This window comes from Zingiber officinale, chromosome 9B (assembly GCF_018446385.1).
Source record: "Zingiber officinale cultivar Zhangliang chromosome 9B, Zo_v1.1, whole genome shotgun sequence".
NCBI classification, from domain to species: Eukaryota; Viridiplantae; Streptophyta; class Magnoliopsida; order Zingiberales; family Zingiberaceae; genus Zingiber; species Zingiber officinale.
The window spans coordinates 63126635-63133861 of record NC_056003.1 but is presented as its reverse complement, the minus strand read 5'-3'; the positions used below and the strand labels follow the sequence as shown (position 1 = coordinate 63133861).

Genomic DNA, 7227 nt, shown 5'->3' with positions numbered 1-7227 from the left:
TATATATATATATATATATATATAGTACTAGGATATAAATATATAAAGACTTAGTATTTATATGTCTATAAATTTTTATAGATTATTCATCTTATTAATATAGAAATAAAATATAAATAATATATTATATAATATAAAATGTATAATATAAATTATAAAGCATAAATAAAATTAAATAAGGAAGATATAAGATATAGAACATGTAAAAATACATAGTGCATATAAACTAATTAAGGTAAGGCCGGGGGGCCCTCATGAGGGTAAGGTCAGCGACACGTAGAGGTCAACAGTCAAAGGAGGGTCCACCCCATGGGCTCGACGAGTGGGCGGGACACACCGATCACTAGGCAATGACTCCCATCCGAGAGAACAACTACCTGGCCGTGAGCCCGAGTTTCTAATGAAGGAAAGAAGATCATATGGCCGAACGGATCGTCCGCTCGGCCGTGGTGCAGGGCAAGAGTAAAGGCCAAGCAGTCCGCCCGCTCGGCCAGGGTGTCAAGCTATGAGAGCCGAGCAGGCGACGACCCTGAACCTTCCCGGACGTCCAGACCACCTACGCCAGATCAAAGGTGAATATTCTAGTTGAGCGGCTTGACGGTCGGTCCGGGAAGAAGAAGTCAAAAGGTATGGGACAGTGGGGACGTCATCTTAGCAACCCCTGTTGCTGACAACAGGCATGTTCGAAGACCAGGCCATACTCAGTATCGTACAACAAAGGGTTCTGCTGTCCCATCAAGGAGATGCTCAGACTGTAGCAGTGTGGCGTCAAACGTGCTCTTCTGACAAACCCATGCTGCGGTATGGTATAGGACATATGTACACCTCGGTTTATGTGCACCAAGCTCCCGTAGCTCTATATAAGAGCCCTCGAACTTCACCGGAGGTATGAAATTTGGAATCCTGGGAGTCACCTTCTTATTTTCCGTCTACCTGACTTGAGCGTCGGAGGGTCATCGCCGGGAACCCCTTTCCGGCCCGATTTCTTTGCAGGTTCGCCGGAAGTTCGTACAAGTGGTCGGAGATCTACGTCAGTAGTCGGAGAGTGCCACGTGCCCAGCGTCCATTGATTCAGCATTCGGACAGGATCAATTTGGCGCCATCTGTGGGAACGCTCCTGAATCCGATCGGAAGCGATGGACGAAGCTGGACGACCGCATACAGTGACGCTCTCCACAGAGGAACTCGACGCTCTGATCGAGTCAAGGGCAGCTAAGCTTGTGGAACAAAAACAGAAGGCACAAGCCGAGCAGATGGAGCAACAAGCGACGTCCGCATCAGGAGGCCGAGCAGAAGCACCTCATGCCACGGTTCCATTTCATCGGACCCTATTCCGCACGCCTCCTAAAGCCGCAACAGTTAATCGTGAGCGAGGATCTTCATCAGACGAAGTTCCAATACGAGATAACAGAAAAGGCAAGGCCCCCCGAGCGGAAGCTTCTCCCGAGCGGATCAATCGGCAATTCTCGGAGGCCATTCTGCGAGACCCTCTGCCAAAACACTATGTGCCCCCGGCGATTGGTGAATACAATGGAACCACCGACCCGGACGATCATTTGGGTAAGTTCGACAACACAGCTACCCTTCATCAATACACAGATGGAGTGAAGTGTCGGGTTTTCCTTACCACCCTCTCGGGATCGGCTTAACGGTAGTTTCGGAGGTTGTCAGACGGATCCATCACAAGTTTCAAAGACTTCCGCACGGCCTTCCTCCACCACTTTGCAAGCAGTTGGCGCTATCAGAAGACTAGTGTCAGTCTGTTTGCCATCAAACAAGAAGCCTGCGAATCACTCTGAGCTTATATCTAGCGGTTCAACAGGGTGGCCATGGATATTCCAACGGCCACCTCAGAAACGATGATGAACGCGTTCACGCAAGGCCTCGTGGACGGTGACTTCTTCCGATCGCTCATTCGGAAGCCGCCCCGAGACTACGATCACATGCTACACTGGGCCAATGAGTATATTAATGTAGAAGAGGCCCAAGTGGCCAGAAGAAAGGAAGCTCCAACCAAACGGCAGGCCCCTCCCGAGTGGAAGCCTCATACTGCTCATCAGCCACCTAGAGGACCGCAAGCTGAGGCAGCTCGCCCACCGCAACAGGCGAGATCCCACGCCATTCAAGAAGTATTTGCCGAGCGGCCCAAACCAAAAAAGAAGGTATGGACCCCAATGTTTTGCTCATTCCATCGGACGGATATGCACAACACAAGAGATTGTCGAAGTCTTCCTCTGATTGCCCACCCCGTTCCTCGGAGTGGTGGCCGTCGATCGCCATCATCCGATAGGCGACAGAGACCTCGTGAAGCCGATCGGATGGTACCTGACAGGCGACAAAGACAGACTCCCGAGCGGCATCATACTCCAAGGCATGAGAATCCCCGGATGTTGTTACTCTCCGCAAGTGTACGGAAATGTCGCAAGTAATATAAAAGATTATCGCATCCACAGGGACTGGAATAAACACTAGAAATGTCTCAATGCGAATTAGCTAAACAACTATCCAATCGTTTCAAAAGCAAAGTGAAGGTAAACAAATCTAATATTAGAGATCAACAAACAAGAGTTTAGTGTTTTGGGTTATGATAAAGGGAGATTCTAGGAGTTTCGGTTTCTTTGTAAGATTTCTTGAATGTAAATGGTTCACCAATTCTTATTCCTCAATTGCCAAACATGTAGAAAGTTGCCGGTTCCCTCTTGCAATAGACAACCGGCTAAGGACTGAGAAATGTATCTAAATAGGATTAATTAGACATGAACCTACGTTGTCCTTACACAGAAGCGCACCTATTACTATGCCTTCCTCGGATATCAACATAGAAGCCCACAACTTATTAATCTATAAAGATACAAGAAGCTAATCATAGAATCCATCCAACTATCTTGAATATTCCTATTTTCTCTTCAAGATTATCTCTCAAACGTCCTTACACGGGCTTGCACCTGTCACGTGGATCCCTCGGATGATCGAGTGAGAGTTTATCCTTACCAAGTCCATAAGAAATCCAAACAATCAATCAAGAATGAGAATTAAGCACAAACCACCATCAATCATTCAAGATCTAATTGATACAAGCAAGATAATGTCATTGAAACAAGAAAATGGCAAATCCATAAGAGATTACATCAATCCATCATACAAATACTCCCTTAATCCTAGAATACAAGATCTACTCCATGAATCGAGGAAGAAAACCCGAAGAAATAGAGATTACAAGCATTCCTTGAATCCCCAATCCAAGAAAACAAGAAGAGGGGAAAAGAGAAAACTTATCTGAAGAAGCCTTGTCTTCGGATCGAAATCGCCAAGAACTCCCCTTGAATCGCCCAGAAATCCTCCCAAGAATGGGAGGAAACCACCAAATCTTGCCTTCTCCCAAAGGGGGAGAGATCCCCTTTCAATTCATGAAGAAGGGTTTAAATAGAGGAGGGAATCGGGCGCCACACGGCCCCGTGACACGGCCGTGTGAGATTCACACGGCCATGTCCAGTTCCCTCTCTGCCAAAGCTGCACGGCCGTGTGACTCCACACGGCCAGAACCCTTCTGCTCTCTGGAAATGCTACACGGCCGTGTGGTGCACACGGCCACAGCCTGCTTGGTCTCTGGAAATCTCACACGGCCGTGTAGATCCACACGGCCATGTAAGGCTTCTGCTCTGGTTGGCTTCAAATCTTGACACGGTCGTGCGAGGTTCACACGGCCATGTCATCTTCCTCTTCTGTTGGTGCCAAACTCCACACGGCCCGAGCTCCATCCCAGTGCATGGCCGTGTGAGGTACACGACCCGGTGCTTTCTCCCTTCGTTTCCTCCAATGCATGCCCAAAGATGTAGATTCTTCACCAAATCGACTCCTGTGTACAGAAAATGCACAAAAAGCAGATCTCCGAACCAAAAGAGTAAATATGCTAAAAGGAAAGCTGGAAGTATAAAAATGCATAGATCAAGCATGCTCAAAGTATGTAAATGTGCGTAAAAACATGCATAAAAAAGTATATAATCTACGCACATCACACCCCCAGACTTAAACCTTTGCTTGTCCTCAAGCAAAATGCTGCAGTCTAAATTCATATGTTCTACAACACATTCATAAAACCCAGTGCACTTTCCTAATTCTATCAAAAAGTTTCATTAACAAGCATGATCATGGAAACAAGTAAAGTATGGTTCAAGCATAAGAATCTTGTGCGCAGTGTAAAAGTAACTCAACACCCTTCAAGTTTCAATCCATGTCCTAGTCAAGTCGTCATCAAATTTGAATTCCTTATGTTTCCAGTGAAAGACAAGTAACCAGTGATAGGCACTTACTTACCATTCACTTGGTTCATATTTCTCAACTAACCCAAGGTCTCAAAGGTGTGCTCAATCTCAAGGGAAGCTAAACAGTCATTTCCCCAGTAACCTAACTCGGTCTCAAAGGGGTGACTTGCTAGATTCCACTCATGACAACTGTTTTTTTATATCCCTTATTTTTTTTTTTATAAGTATTTGCATTGTGCAAAACTTATTCATAAATGTACTTTTAGCACACATGTTGGGATATTTTGATTTTTCCAAATGAGCTTTAATGATTTGAGCCTCATCCAGTAACCAAAATGAAAGTTGAGAAATCACCATGGAAACCAAGTACTAAGCAAACAAGATGAATCATGACTATTTCAATGACATCAACTATTCAAGCATCAAGCACAAGTGTAGTGAAGATAAAATCCTTAAGGTTGAACCAAAACTAAAACTCATCACAATAAGATTCTTAGCTTATTAATGCTTCCCAAGATAGAAAAAGAACTACACAAAGTTTACTACTAGCATCATTCGAACATCATGAATCAAACCGATAATCGTGCTAACATTTCACTTGAATCCAAGAAAGCATATAAGTGAAGTTTTGATGTTCTCAAGATATATGCCACAAAAAATCAAAACACAATGCAAGACATAAGCAAAAACAAAAACAAACAAAGCAAATCAAATGCATCCCCCCAGACTTAAATTTTTCATTGTCCCAATGAAAACTAAAAACAATGTGGAGGAGATTTTAAAAGAAGTTACCAAGTGATGAGCTCCAAATGGTTGACGTTCATGTTTTTAAAGATACTCCTCCATCCAATACTCACATTCCTCCACAACTTTGAATTCTACAACAATAAGATAGACAAGAAAAATTAAGTAGAGGATACATGTTTATTATAAAGAGAGAACTAAAGAAATAAAAGAAAATAAGGAAAATGAACTTGGGTTGCCTCCCAAGAAGCGCTTGTTTAAGGTCATTAGCTCGACCACCTCATTAGATTCATCTAAATCTTGCTCTTGGAGGGGTAAGATATTTTAGAACCCTCCTACCAAGGGCTCTTATTATGGAGGAGCTTTCATCAAAGGAGCTACAAAGTAAAGTATAACTCTCTCCATCTTCATCTTCTTGGAAATTTTTTCAGGTGGTCGAAGACGGTTCAGATTGAGCTTCCAATTATTGGCCCATGTGAAATCTGCACATCCAAAAGAAAAACAAATCTCCCACAAGCATGTTATATAGTATAGAGCTAGAACCATATCAAGATAAGATGAATAAGTAATAAAAACTGAATCACATCCAACAAAGTCAATTATAGGTACCTCCATAAAGTTTTCCAAAAGATCACAAGAAATACTAACCTTACTTTGTTGAGAAATACCTGAAATTTCTAAACATGTAGATGTGACTTCCTCTGAATCAAATGATGGTTCTGGCTCTAGCTTAGGTGTTGATGATATCAATGATGGTGATTCTCGAGACTCTACTAGCTCTGTATAAGTCCCTACACATTGTTCCACAACATGATCAATTCTTAAAACCTCTAAGGGTTGTCTTGACAAAGGTGGTGATCCTTGAGATGCTGCTTCCACAACACAGCTCCCTACACATTCTTCCATATCATCATCATCAACACATACATCAAAAAATAAACCAACATCTATGTCCTCAATAGGAGAATCAATAACAAGAGGATCAATAACTTCACTTGCAGTTTTAAGTTGATCTACCACATCACATTCATCATCTGAAAATTCGATGTCACTATAACACCTTATAAAATTTTGAGATAGATCTGAAAACTTATTTACCACTACATTATCAATAAAATCCTCATCTGAAAAATCTTCATCTTCATATATATTCAAAAATCTACACTCAACCATATTAGTGTCACAGGATTTGCCGAAGTCTTTATTTTCATTGACCCCCACTAACCTTTGTGGAAAAGGAACCCTTAGTGAAGGTCCTGGGAAAGACTGAACTCCCTTTTTCCCAAATTCCCTTTGAGCTTTTGGAGGAGGTCCAACTTGCTTATCTAATGTTGGTGTGATTAATCGTTGAGGGAAAGGTACTTGTGGCCTTTGGGAACTTCCTAGAGAAATGGAACTGAGTTCTTGTGATCTTCTATTATTCTTCTCCTCAATTCTAAACATGTCGTTCTTCAGAAGTTCTTCATGATTTTTTCCACTTCTCAACCCAACATCATCACACTTTTCATTGGATCTTGACTGTGTAGGAGGGGGATCTTCTTTAAACCATTTTGAAACAATACTATCAAGCTTTGCCCCCAAATGTTTGAACTCCTCACTCTGTGACTTGTGAATTTCAACATTTTTAGGTGGTTGAATTTCATTTTGTTTGACAGGCTCTCTTACATTTATAGCTTGCACTTTTTGAATATCTGAGGGAAATTCCATCCAACTTTTGTTCGACCATTCATGGAGGTTCAATGTCACTTGATCAATTAATGAATAAGCTTCATCTACACTTTTGTCCATAAAAGAACCTCCAGCTGATGAATCCAATAAAGTCTTGTCTGAGAAAGAAATTCCCCCATAGAATATGTGCAAAATCAACCATTTTTCAAAACCATGATGAGGGCACTGTCTTTGAAGACTCTTGAATCTATCCCATGCTTTAAATAATGATTCTCCATATGCCTGAGAAAAATTTGTTATGCAATTCCTCATATACACCGTTCTACTTGGAGGGAAAAAAATGATTCAGAAATTGCTTCTCCAACTGTTCCCAACTTGTGATGCTTTGAGGACAGAGAGAATATAGCCAAGTCCTTGCTTTATCCTTGATACTGAAAGGAAATATCATCAATCGAACTGCATTTGTTGATACTCCTTCACATTTCACCAAATCACAAATCTCTAAAAATGTTTCAAGATGCAGATAAGGACTTTCTGATACTTCTCCTCCAAA

General features: G+C 42.2%; 1 non-coding gene across 1 annotated transcript; it reads left to right on the top strand.

The window, feature by feature from the left end:
- Positions 1 to 6882: 6882 nt before the first annotated feature.
- LOC122025845 lies at positions 6883 to 6988 on the top strand. The gene has a single exon (XR_006123870.1). It is a non-coding gene; the product is annotated as a small nucleolar RNA R71 (small nucleolar RNA).
- Positions 6989 to 7227: the final 239 nt, after the last annotated feature.